The sequence below is a fragment of the Petaurus breviceps genome, unplaced genomic scaffold (assembly GCF_028583685.1).
Source record: "Petaurus breviceps papuanus isolate PSGF00001 unplaced genomic scaffold, PetGlider_PUasm1.0 125, whole genome shotgun sequence".
NCBI lineage: Eukaryota > Metazoa > Chordata > Mammalia > Diprotodontia > Petauridae > Petaurus > Petaurus breviceps.
Genome location: NW_027185653.1, coordinates 5,231,616 through 5,245,831, shown reverse-complemented (window position 1 = coordinate 5,245,831; position 14,216 = coordinate 5,231,616). Strand labels below are relative to the sequence as shown.

The 14,216-nt window shown below is 37.6% G+C and overlaps 1 protein-coding gene across 8 annotated transcripts in view; it reads left to right on the top strand.

Moving 5' to 3' along the window:
• The window catches only part of CAAP1 (caspase activity and apoptosis inhibitor 1), a 103,890-nt gene that overhangs the window by 24,758 nt on the left and 64,916 nt on the right, over positions 1–14,216 (top strand). The gene's annotated exons all lie outside the window — the stretch shown is intronic.

Sequence of the window (14,216 nt, the reverse complement as noted above, 5' to 3'; positions counted from 1 at the left end):
CCTCTATTCTTAGAAGCATGCCTTCTCATCCTGTAGGATCAGGTTTTGTAGGGTAAGTTTTCTTGGTATAATAAGCCTTTATTTTTTGTCATTTGAAATATTGTGTTCGCAGATAACAATAATGCAGAGAAGGTAATGCCAGACAAGGCGTTACCTTAACTTTGTACTGTGTTCCTTTCCACTTGAACTCCTCTTTATGTTGTCATAGTATTGTTTTCTTTTATCTAGAAGTTCTGCATTTTGACTGTGACATTTCTGGGAATTTCACCTTCAGGTTACTTTCAGGAAGATACTGGTGTGTTCTTTCTATCCACTTTGTCCTCTGCTTCTACTAAATTTGGGCCATTTCACTATAATTCCTTGAAGTAAAAAATTTCTTGAAAATATTCAGCCTTTTTTGGTCCTTGTTCTTTATTTCCAGGTAGTCTTCTTATTCTTAAATTATCTTGATTTAACCTCTTTTCCAGCTCAGTTATGATTAAAAGTGATATCTTACATGCTTTTAAGGGTTTTTTTTTTTTTTTAGTATTTTTACTTTGTTTTAATGTTCTTAATGTCTCCTGTTGTCATTGAACTCTCTTTGTTTCTGTTTTTCAGAGGATATATAAGTAAGGTTTTGCACCATTCATTCTAAATTATTCTCCCATTTTTTTTTTTACTCAGAATTTCTAGTTTCTTTTTGTTTTAATTTCATGTTTCATTACTTTGAACCATTCTTGGAGCCTTTGGCCAAGCCATTCTTTTTTGAGTCTCTTATTGTGGATTTAATCTAGTCTTTTGATTTTTACCTCTTAGGTTTTTCATAACCCATACTATTTCTTATTGTATTGGATATTTTCTTATTTCTGCCCATAATTTCAGCCTGGAGTTTCTGGTTGAGATTTTGTTCATGCTCTGCTTCTTCTTGCACTTGTGGACGGGGAAAGGAAAGGCCTTGTTTGGTTCTGCGCCTTCCTTAGTGTAGATGTTACTGTTACCGCAGTTCTGGAGTTGGTGGCCAGAGCTGAGTCCTTCCTTCTTTCCAGTCAGTAGTTTCTTCCTCATCTGTGGGGGGCCCGGTGTGGCAGGCGGCCTTCTCTGACTCCTTTTAGCGTAACTCCACGTGGGTGATGCTGATCGTGCTGGTCTTGGGCCTCAACATGTGGACTTGTTTGGGCCACTTCTTTGTTTTCCTGAAGGATTATCCTTAGTCTTGTGAGCTGTTATTGTTCGTCATAAGCCTTCATCATTTGCTTCTTGGAATATTATGCTCTAATATTTTCTCCTTTATAGTAGTAGCTGTCAGGTATTATGTTGTCTTAGCTATGGTTCCTTTGTACTTGAACTCCTTTCTGGCTGCTTATAATATTTTTCTCTTTTCCCTAGAAGTTCTGGATTTGATTTATGCTATTTCCGGGAGTTTTCTTTTAGGAAGTGACTGGTAAATTTTCACTTTGACCTCTGATTGCAATACAAGAGTGGGAAACCCGCAGTCATGAGGCCCTCAAGTACGGCCCTTTGACTGAATCCAGACTTCACAGAATAAACATGTTACACATTTCTTTGAAGTTTGGATTCATTCAAAGGGCCGTACTTGAGGACCTAGAGGGCCTTGTGGCCTCAAGGCTGCAGGCTCCCCACCTCGGTTCTAATGTAATGCATCTGGGCAGTTATTTATTTATGATTTCTTGAATTACAGTATCCAGGCTCTTGTGGTCGTTGTTGATCCTTGTATGAAAATAACAGCCAAAATGTATATACCACTTAAGATTTGCAAAGCATGTCATATATATTGTCTCATTTGATTTGATTCTCACAACAACTCTGTGAGGTGTAGGTATTAGTGAATTAATTTTATGGATGTAGAATGTAAGGCTCAGAGAGCTTGATTGGTTTTTCCAAGGACCACAATCTAGTAAGAATGACAGGATTGAATTCAAGTCTAATTTTAAATCCACCACCATACAATCTTGCTTCTGTTTTTTCAATCTTTTTATTTTGTTTATTTGTTGTCTCATTGAGTTCTGTTTGGTTCATCCTAATTTTCAGGGAGTCTTGTGCTCGTATCATGTTTTCAGCTTTCTTTTCTAAGTTATTTCATCTCCTTTCAGGTTTTTCTTCCAAAGCTCCTGTTTCACGTTGTCTCTTTTTTCATTCCTTCCAAGTTTTCTTGTCTTTTTAGCCAAGCTGTCTTCCCACCCTACCCCAGACCTCTGCATGTTATTGTTGTCAGGTTGCTTTTTTCTGGATTTTCTCTGCTGGACAACTTTGGACACATAGTAATTATTTGTACAGTTTATCACAGTTTGTCTAGAAATCTTTATAGTTTCAGTTCCTGATTTGAGATTTGTGTCGTAGACAGGCTCTGCCCTCTTGAATAGGGTCTCGCTTTAATTTCTTCTCTTCCTCTTGGCTTCTTTCATGTGTTTGGTCTCAGAGTTTGGCAGTCTTCATTGTCCCCATTAAAATTCTGTGGTCGTCTGTCCCTTGTCATAGTATTGCTGTGATCTCTTGTTCTCTTTTTCCTGGGGTTTTCCTGGTTAGGATCTTTCCCTTCTCTGCTGTCTGGGATTTCTCTAGTCAGCTTCCTTGGTTTTCTGCTCTCCCTGGTGTTTTCTTGGTTAGGGTGCTGCTGGGAGTTTCTGACCTATTTATCTGCGTTTGTGCTAACTCTCTGGCAAGGCCCTTCTTCCAGAGGCTGTACCTTTCGATTGGTTAGTCATTAAACATTTATTAAGTGCCTACTCTGTGCCAGGCAAGGAGGACATTCATATGTGATCCAAGGATACTCTCATGCTCTCTCTGATGATGTGACATGAGAGTTGGTGACAAAGCACCGTCCAGCATGACGTGCCCACATCAAAGAAGGTGCTGTGCTTTATGAGCAAAGCAGGACTGCAGCAGCTCAAAAGAAACGTGAGAATCACAAAAAGACATCTCCACACCAAATGTGACTTCTGAGCTTTCATTGGTTTGGGCAGCTACAGTAGGACACACACATCACTGTTAGTGATGTCATTTTGGCTCTCTTTAACAATTAAGAACAACGTCCAGCTAACAGACACTGACCCAAGTGCTGAGAATTAAAAGAAAGATAAAAGATAATCCATGCACTTGAGGAGCTCACAATGGGAGAGACAATGTGTAAATCATCATTTGCAAACAAGATATGCATAGAGAAAATTGGAATAAACAGAGAAGGCACTAGACTTAAGAGATTGGCAGAGCCCATAGAAGGATCTGAATCTAAACATTTCAGAATCTGTAATAACTGCCATACTTTAGAATGATTAAAGATTGCAAAAAGATTTGCCAGAGTCCTTGATCAAGACAAATTACTTAATAAAGTAGGCATTTTAAAGTAGTTCAAAGACATGAAATTAAAGAGTTCTGTTCTGTGGTGGAGACAGACCAAAAGAACCATTTAATAATAGCTATAAAGTAGCAGCACTAAATGTGAGGACAAATATTAGCTCAACCCATAACACTAGATACTTATTTTGCTAAAAAAAAAAATTTATGATGAAATTTAAACCTTGAATAGGACAGTAAAATAATCATGTTTGAGATATTTTATGTATGAAATAAGAGTACAAATGCTTTAGGGAAATCTTAGTAGTAGTTACTGGGATTTTCTACTATAAATATCATTTTACGAATTTTTAGTTAATATACTTTTTAACCTATGATGTTGAAGAAAATGTCAGCTAGAATGATGTGACATTTCCTTATAAAAGTGTTGGGGTAATATCAGAGTGCTAAAGGAAATGGAATTCAAGGTCTCAAGGTGTGAGTGCACGAAAATGGAGTCTGTAATAACATCTCAGCAATCAGCATTGCTTAACCCCACTGTCATATTCCTGAAAGAAGGGAAGCTTGTTAGAATTATTCTTAGAATACCTAACTCCTTTTTAAGCATCACATTATTAGAAAGTAGTGTTTGTCGAGTGCTCGTTTACTCTTCTCACACTAGACACTGTGTCGTGATGCTAGCCAAACATGATACACAGTCTCTAGGACGTTCATTGGACAGTGTACTTCACTCTGAATACATCTATTACAGAGAGGTAGTGTGTAAACTGAATTTTTATAAATCAAATCATTTAAAATGCACTAAGGAAGTATAGTTTAAAGAAAACACATGGTGGATCCTTTTGTAAATCACAGAATTTTGAGTAGTTAGCTGCCACAGTGCATGGCACAGACTTGGTACTTCATAAGATACGGATATGTTTGTGGACTCTTACCCTCCTGTCCTGTTCTTGTCCTTGTCTCCTTATGATTGAGGCGTTCTTGTTGCTGTTGAGATGTTTTATGGGTAGCATTTGATGTATTCATCTCTTTGTTGTCCCTCACTTGTATTTATTTATTTTGTTACTAACCCACCTACTTGTCTGGTTTCATAAATGCCTTTTGATGATATCTTTATTCCTCATTGGTAATACGCTATAGGCTGCTTCTATTCCCTTGTTTCTTTTCATTATTTTATTTCTAAAATAAGCTTTTATTTTTAGTCAGTCAGCTGGCATTTATTAAATGTAACCTTTAAAAGGCATGCCCCCAATAAAAATCCTAAACCAGTCCCCTCACTTTTCTGGCTGTCTGTCTGTCTGTCTAATATTTTCTGGTGTTTTGTGCCAATACAAAAGAATAGGATGAAATCCCTTTTTTGCTTCTTTACCTGGGGGCCAAGCCTGTCGTCATCATTTCACAACGTGCAGTTTCAGTTGCTTTGTTTTCCTTGTTACATCTTCCATCTATGTTACGGGCATTGTTTATATTGTTTTCCTGGTTCTGCTTGCTTTACTTTGCATCCATTCATACATTTCCTGATATTTCTCTTTATCCATCATATTCATTGTTTCTTTTTACTTTTCTTAAATTTATTTTTAACATTCTCTTCTTTTAAAATTTTGAGTTCCAGATTCTCTCCCTTTTCATCCCTCCCCACCATGAAGTCATGCAGAACATTTCCATATTAGCCATATCACAAAACAAAGCAAAAAAAGTGAAGCCATAAGCTATAAGTAAGGAGGATTTTGTTATTCTTTTTAGATTGTAGTTTCAAGGATCCGTGGCCATTACAATCTCTGGTTCCCAGGTGTTAGATGTGAGTTCTCACAGTCATGGTTTCCATGCTTATGGAGATGAGGTGATGTGAAATTGCGAGGCTGTTGTGGATAAGATTCTTTCTTTGTCTGTTGCCCCGTAAATCGAGTGGGCACTGGTCACTACCTGGGGAATCCATAGGGATTGGAGATTTGGATGATGCATAGAGGAATGCCTGTACCTGCCTCAGCCGGCCCCCATTGAGGCTTAGGGGGATTTAGACAAGTGCACAAACTGAAATGCTGCATCCAGCTTCACTGACCCTATCAAGACATATGATACCCCCCCACCTCTTCCTGCCCCCCCAGGAGAAGGGTGATTAGGGGATCCCATAGGAATTGGTGGTCCAATTATCGGAAACCCATTGAGAAGACTGGACTAGAACAAAGTAAGCTAGCTTATTCGACCCCTTATTATCTGCCTGCATCCAGAGTGAGCCTGTGGGAGGCAGCCAGGTGGCACAGCGAATAGAGCACCGGCCTCAGACACTTGATGGCACAAGAGTGAGCCTGTGCTAGTGTCTGCACTTGTCTTACCTTGACATAGTCAGTGTTACAGACTGGAGCCCAAAACCTCTTGGGAAACACGGGCAGATTACAATTCAGTTTGTAGCGTTTTTTCATAACAAATCCTTTGGAATTGTTTTGGATCTCTTAGTTCTCTTTCCTTAACTTTGTATCAGTTCATACAGGCCTTCCCAGGTTTTTCTGAAAGAGTCTGGCTTGTCATTTTCCCACAGCACAACAGTGCTCCATCACAGTCATTTGTCACAGCTTATTTAGAAATCAGTGGAAGTCTTCTATTTCATTAAATAGCCGTTTTTCCCCCTGAAGAATTACACTTAGTTTTACTGGGTAGATTATTCTTGGTTGTAATCCTACCTCCTTTGCCTTCTAAAATATATACTCCAAGTTCTCTGTTTCTTTAATGTAGAAGTTGCTAAATCTTGTTTGATCCTGAATGTGGTTCCACCATATATAAAGTTTCATTCTGGCTGCTTGCAGTATTTTCTCCTTGCCCTGGGAGCTCTGAAATTTGGCTTATAATATTCTGTTATTATATATTAATAATATAATATTATTAATATTATAATATACTCACTTTGGATCTTTTTCACGAGGTATATTCTTTCAATTTCTGTTTCTATTTTGCTTTCTGTATTTAACATGTCAGGGCGGTTTTCCTTGATAATTTCTTGAAATATGATGTCTAGAAGCTCTTTCTTTGATCATGACTTTCAGGTAGTCCAATAATTCTTAAATGGTCTCTCCTTGATCTATTTTCTAGGTCAGTTGTTTTTCTGATGAGATATTTCACATTTTCTTCAATTTTTTTTCATTCTTTTGACTTTGTTTCTTGGTGTCTTGTGGAGTCATTAGTTTCCACTTGCCTTGTTCTAATTTTTAAGGGATTATTTTCTTCGGTGAGCTTTTTTACCCCTTTTTTCCATTTTTAAGGAGTTCTTCAGTAACTTTTTGTTACTTTTACCATTAGGCCAATTCTTTTTTTTTTAAGTTAGATTTTTTTTCTGTGTTTTTTCTTCTGTATTTTTGTGCTGCTTTTATCAAACTATTAAATCTATTTTCATTATTTTCTTTCTTTGTGCTCCTTTCATTCCCCAGTTTTTCTGCCACTCTCGTCTCTTAAATCCAGTTCATGTGCAAGTCAAGACTTTGCCCTCAATTTATATGTGTCCTCTTCAAGAACAAAGGATAAACAATGACGCTTCCAGACATTCTTGCTGGCCTTGAGTCCAGTGGACGTTTTTCTTTGAGGCTTTGCTTATAGCTGTCTTTAAACATGGCTGTCTTCTGAGTTCCTGTCTTAGTCTTAGTCACGTCTTCATCTCCGTGCCACCATTGCCTTTTGTGGTCAAGTTCTTTTGTATGAGTTTGCTCATTTTCCTGGCTTATTTCCTCACTTTAAAACATGTGTTAGAGTGGTACGTCCTGGTAGGCGGGGAAGCGCCGTCCCACGTCTCAGGCTTTTGGGTGCTTCTGGGACGGTGTCCTGGGAGAGCTGTTGTCCCTGCTGTCCTGGCCTTTACCAGGAAGCGCCTCTGCTCCCTTGGGACACATAACAAGATTTCCAGGCGTCCAGAAAGACCAGCTGCTGCTGCTGCTGTCATGGAGGCCTGCAAGGCCCGCCCTGGGTGATCCTGCATCCATCCTTCCTGGGGGCTCCAAAATTGTCTCAGGCTCCGACGGGTTGTTGACTCTTGCTCCAAAATTTGGTGTCAGGAATTATTTTAAATTTATTTGGAGGGGAATGTTGGGAGAATACATCTACGACCCAGCCTGCATACTGTCATCTTGGTTTTGCCCCAAGATTCATTGTTTCTTGCAACATAAATTCTATTTTTTTTAATAGAACATTTTGTGGAGTTATTTTCAAAATTCCAATTTTTTGTTTGTACAAAAAAATCCTGTTTTAAATATTTTGTTGTATATGGGCTCTACCTTTTTGTCACTGACCTCTCCCTCCTAGATGTATATGTCTAGCAGTGAATTATCTACATCAAAGAGTACGAATACAGTTAGTGACTTTGTTCACATAAGGAAACGTGTTATGAAAATCTTTGTCCAGTTTTTAGCTATTAAAGTTTTAAAATTGAGATAAGTAATTGTTTCATAACTTTAAGCTATTAAAGCTTTAAAACTGCTCTGAGACTTTGGGGCCAGCCTGTTTAGTGGGAACTAGGTGGAACTCTGACCTTGGTGTCAGGAAGGCTTTCGCTCAAACTCCTTTTAGTAGCTTCTCATTTATAAAATAGGGATATAAAGCATCTGTCTCATAGGGTGACTCCAGGGATCCAGTGAGGCAATTCTTGTAAAACCTTATGTCCGTATGTAAATGCTAGTGGCTTTAGCTAGCTTTAATTCAGATTGTTTTCCAGAATTGTTGGGTCAGTTCACAGTGCCCTATAACAGTACATTTGTGTGCCTCTTTCCACAACTTCTGGCATTTATTATTACTCTTTTTTGCATCTTTGCCAGTTTGCAGGGTGTTAGGGAAAAACCTCAGAGTTGTTTTGATTTGGATTTCTCTTATTATTAGTCGTATGGAGCTTTCCTTTGTATTGTTGCAATTAGTTTTCATTTCTTATTTTAAGAATTTTTTTTTCATGTCTTTTGACCATCTTTTGGGACATGACTTTTGGTTTTAAATATTTCTGTCGATTTTTATGTTGTGGATGTCAGACTCTTTGATAGTAATGTTTTTCCTAGTTGACTACGCTTCCTTATCCTAGTTAAATTAATTTCATTAATGCAGAATGCATAATTTAAATTATATATTTCATCTTTTATGATCTCCTTTATTTGCTTAGCCATATCTGTCTTTCCATTTTTTTTTATCTTCCTGAATTATAGAATGCTAGGTTGAAATACAAAATCGGGGGTTATGATAAGAAACCATGTCACCCAGCTTTGTTAAATGCCCCTCCACTGCCAACCCAACTAACCTGCCGAAGTTGAGGCCATTTCTCATCTATTTTACTTTTGGCTGTGCTACTGCTCACAATCAATTAATAGATCTGGACAGAAAAGAATCAGAGAATATCTTGGCTGGATCATCTTTGACAATGTTGTGTCCATAGGCCTATGAAATAAAGATGCTTTTATGTGTGAAAATATTTGGCAGTGGCCACATGTTGTTTAACCATAACTGTGTGTGTGTGTGTGTGTGTGTGCGTGCATGCATACATAAATCTTCTTAAGAAACTCCGCGTCCTGTGCTGTTCTGTGCCATGAGCAGGTGCTTCAAATGCCCATTGAGAATTACTTTTGCTCAGTTGTGTGACTGAAAGGGATTACTCCTCGGCACACTGTCTTTTGCAGTCGTCTTGGTGGTTTCAGCTTAGCTGTCCTGAGTAGCAAGCAAGCACTCTAGGTGGCAGCCTTGTACTTGTAAATAGAGAGACCTTGTTAACTTCTTGCATAGACAGTCTCCCTGTCAGGGGATGCTTAGCTGAAGGGACAATTTAAAGGCTCCAGGAGTTCATGAGAGTGTCATGTTCTCCTCAGTCATTCCTGCAGTTGGTAGATGAGAATGCCAGGCTTCTTCAATGAGTACCCCCTCTTTGGTAATTCCTCTTTCTGCTCTTGAACGTTTTGTTAGCGTTCACATAGAAGCTAGTGAGTATTAGTTCATAAAACTTGTGATATGATGCCTTTTATTTCCTATCATGGCCTGTGTTTTCTTTTTATTTTTTAATTGTTGTACCCAGCAATTTGCTGTATTCAGCTGTCTTCTGCAATCTTTTTTTCTATTTCTGATACAGCACATCTGACAAAATTATTTTATATATCAATTGAAAAAATGCATGTTATTGTTACTGTTAAATGAGAACATTTATATTTTATATAAGTAGCAAGAATTATTTATAAATTTAAGGTACATTTTGGATCATATTTCATTAATGCTACTCTTTCTAAATTACTCAGGCATATAAAAATCTTTGAGGGCTGAACAAATGCTTTTAAATCCTTAAGAATATCATAAATGGACACATATTGAGTCTCTTGAATTTAGAGAAATTATGTTATATAATGTGATGCTTGAGCTATCCATCAATCATCCTACCTGCCTGATAGAGAAAGTTTATATAGCAGGACACTTAACATGCTTGGATTTAGAGAAACTTAATTATTACAGTTTGGAATCTAGCATTTGTAGGATGTGAAAATGCCTTTTTTCACCCTTAAATGAAAGTTGTAATATCCACTCATTCAGTAAGCATTTATTAAACACAAGCCATGGGCCAGGCAGTGTTAAACACCAGGGAATTAAAGATGAAAATGAAACCATCAAGGTATTTACATTCTGTTGGAGGGAAACACCATGTACAGATAAATGAAGGCAAAATTTAATGCAAAATGAAAAAGGTAGAACATGTGGGAGCAGTCAGGACAGGTCTTGCATATGAGGTGACCCTTTAACTGAACTTTGAAGGAAGCTAGGGATTCCTGAGAGGTGTAGATGAGAGACTGAATGATAGGGATGTAGGAACGATCTGTAAGAAACAGACCAGAGACCAGCAAAGGCGGTGGATAGAAGGAAGCAGCGTATCCCAGCTCACCACCCAAAACTACTCTTTTTTTTTTTTTAAAGGAATTGGGGTTTAAGTAACTTGCTCAAGGTTACACAGCCAGGTGTTTCTGGGTGTACCAAAACTCCTCTTAACAAAGACCTAGAAAGATCACCTGACCGCGTCATGTTTAGGAAATCCAAGGGGAGAAAAGTGAAGAATTTTTTCAGAACGAGTAAACATAGGAAAATAGAGGTCTGTTGATAACTGCAGATGTGTTCTAGGTAGGAGGGTGCAATGCTGAGCTTTTAGGCCAGGGCCTGAACTGGGAACTGCAGCTCTGTACTTTGGCAAGAGTCACCCTGAGATCCTTGAAGATCATGATATTCAGAACCCAGAGAAAGCTAGAGGGCCCCCAGGAATGCAGACCCTCGCCAAATAAAGCCCAGACCTTTGCTTCAGAAGTGTAGAGACCGTAATCCTAACCCCGTCCCAATTCAGAAAATAAATCTAGAAGAATGATTCAACAGCAGCAACCAAAAATGCCATTGTAGTTACAGGGAAACCCCAGAAACACGTCAAGTAAAACACTGCAAAACATCTAGAGGCAAAACCTCAAACAAAACACAAGTCCAACAGGATTCTTGAAGAAATATAGCAAAGTTTTTGGTTTAGTTTAAAAAATGATTTTGTAAAGGAAGTTAGTGCTAGCAGAAAGAAATGGGGGTAAAATGAGAGCTTTGGAAGGAGAATTAATCATTTAGTACAAAGGAGCAAAACTTTACATGAGCAATAGATGACTTAAAATTAGAAAGAATTAAATAGTAGTTAATGACTCCATTAGACAGCGAATGTTAAAATCAAAGGAATAGAGAAGTATTGGAAAATGCAAAGTGTGATATATATATATATATATATATATATATATATATATGAGAAACAGCTGATATGGGAAGATCAAGGAGAAATAATTTTAAAATCATTGAACTTCTTGAAAGCCAAAAGCAAAAAAAATAGGTATCCAATTCTAAGAAATAATTATAGAAAACTGCCCAGATCTCTTAGAAACAGAGAGCAAAGTAAAAATAGAAGGAATCCAGTAACTTACTGAAAGAAACCTCAATATAAAAACTCACAGGATCATAGACAGAATCTGGAACCAGGTCAAAGAAAACGTGCTGCAACTAGCTGGGGGAATAAGGATTCAAGCCCCACAAAGCCTCAGTTCAGATTACATAAGATTTAGCAGCTTCCATAAAGGAACCTGGAATATGATCTTCCAAAAGGCAAAGACCAGAGACAGGATTGGGAATGTCATGTTTGAGAGGTAGGATTAGGGGGCCCGGTTTGGTTGGAACATAGAAGGTATAAAGGAGAGGGATGTGAAAATATAAATTTAAAGAGCTTTTGCCAAAGGAATTTTTTTTTTTAACCTTAGAGACTACAAGGAATTACTGAAGTTTTTTGAGCAGAGGAATGTCATTGGCCCAGTTGGGCGTTGGATTCTCAGTTCATGACAGCTTTGTATGATAAGGAGGTTTGGAAAGAGTAAATTCATGATTTACATTCCTTGAATTCAGTGCTTATTGAAACAGAGTGGAGCCCTCTCCTGCTGGGGGACTCTTTTATAAAAGGTTTTGAATTGAGGGGTAGGGGAGAATATTGCCTGCGTGTGCCAGGACGGAGGCTGTCTCTAGGAATGACCAGAATTTACCTGAAAGGAGACGAAGGAGTGGTGAGGATCATCCGGTGACCCTTTATTCCGGGACAAGGTTGGGGACTGATATATATCACTTTTTGATTAGGAGGTGCTTTCCTAACTGGAAAATCAGAAAAATTATGTTTTCTTTGCCTCATTCCATTACATCTGAGATGGAATGACTTTGCAGTCAGCATTTATTTCTGTAATATAAAGGTAGTGCTGGACTTGGAGTCAAGAATAGGTTCTAATCCTGCCTCAGACACTTTGTGTTTTTGTGGGGTAAGTTCCTTAAGCCCTCTGAAATAGCTTTTTAATCTATACAGTGGGAAGAAGTAGGGGTTTTGTTGTTTTTTGGTTTTTGGAGGAGGGAAGGCAGGACAATCGGGGTTAAGTGATTTGCCCAAGGTCACACAGCTAGTACGTGGTATGTGTCTGAGGTCAGATTTGAACTAAGGTCCTCCTGACCCCAGGGCTGGTGCTCCATTCACTGTACCACCCAGCTCTGAAGGAGGTACTTCATCAAGCTGTTGTGGAGCTTAATCTTTCCAGGATCTGTGTAAAATACTTTGCAAAGCTGAAACTGGTATATGATGTCAATATGTGTGTGTGTGTGTGTAATTTTTTCATGAAATTTCAGGGTTGAAATACACCTTGAGGGTAATGTTCTACCTGTTCTCTTTATAAAAGTTCCTTTCTGAAGTTCATTTATTGCTTATGTTGTTGATGTGATCAAAGGAATTTATAAACAGCATGGAAAGGCAAGTAAATTTTCTGTCCCCAGCAGGTATTTCCTGCCTCATCTATAATAACCATTTTTATGTTGCAACAACTGAAATAATAAAGTAGAAATTACATTATGTAATTTTCCTAAAGTTTTATGAATTTACCTTGTCATTTTAAAGTTGTTTCTTGTTACATATAGTAGATAAATTGTTAGAATTTAAAATTATGTGAGGATTTCATGAAGACCTTAGTTAAAATTTAACCAAGATTGACCAAAATTTCAGATTTGACTTATTATATGTAATTGTAAAATCTACATCTTAATTAAGTAGTTAATGTAAAGATAATGATTTTAAGTAATTTATTTTCAATATTTCTTGTTCACTTCAGATAATCTTAAGGAAAAGTGCCTTTTTCTTATCTCAGCCACAAGGTGGGGTAGTATTCTTACTTTTTGAAAGGATGGTGAGTTTCATTAACAGTCCAATCAAACCTAGCCTATTATGATAAAATAAAATGTGTTATAAAAAGATCACCTCTGGGACTAAAATAAATTGTTTTTGACAGCAGGTGGTCTTTATGGTGAGCTTCATTTTTATTTGAAGCGTTTGATGTGGACTAGCTTCAAGGGACAGCCACAGACAGGCAGGTTTTATCATAGCATTTATTTTATTACAGTATTTCCTATATATATTTAGATTTGTCTGTGTTTGGGGAGAGGTGTTTGTATGTACAACTCTGTGTAAAAAGAATCATTTCCTCTTGCTAAAGCCATGAGAAGTTAGAAATAGATTACTCGTGCCTGTAGATGTTTATAATTTTTGAGTGAAATATTGTGACATTCAGGACACCAAAAACCTAAATATCACAGAGGTTACAGTAACACACAAGTGTTTTCCATTTTAGAACTGTTTTTGGATTAGTTCGTTGCCTGCTGGGTTTTTGAGGAGTGTTAACTGATATCCTTTATCATGATTCCATTTTTCTCCTTGGCAAAGGTAAAAAAAAACTTGTTAGTTGCTGTTATGGAAAAAAAGACGGTAAATTTTAAAGTATGCAAATGATATATTTTAGACTTCATGATTAACATTAAACTAAGTAATTCAGAACCGTGTGTGTGTAGAGACTGAGAGTCTGAGGCAGAATAATATGGATATTTATCTACTTGCTGTCACTAAGGAGTAGGAGGAACCTGTTAGAACCCCCTTTCCTGACGTGGAGGTATCGGCTCTCTCGCTGTTGCTTAACTCAATCAGTCATAGGCTTTTGACTGAGAAGCTTCAGTGTGGCAGCAGTGTCTGAGGTGGAACATGAAAGACTTTTTAAAATGGCTCTTTGGGGAGAAGTTGCCACTTTTCGTACTTGAATAGCTACAGTTGCGCTTTGCACCTTTGGGTGCACTTCATCAAAGTGGTGGTGAAAAAAGTCAGTACTAAGGCAGTGTGGCAACCTCTATAAAGGGAGAAGCCATCTTTCCAAAATAATTTGTAGCCCTGTCATAAAGAACATATTGAATTAGAGTACATTAATGCTCGAATTTGTTATTTAGCAACGTGTTTTCTTTCTCGCTGATCTGTTCTAACTCCTGCAAACTGCCTGTAGTTTTATCTTTGATAAAAATACAATTGAAATAAGAAATTTGTGTAGAGAGATATAAAAATAATCCTGTTGCCA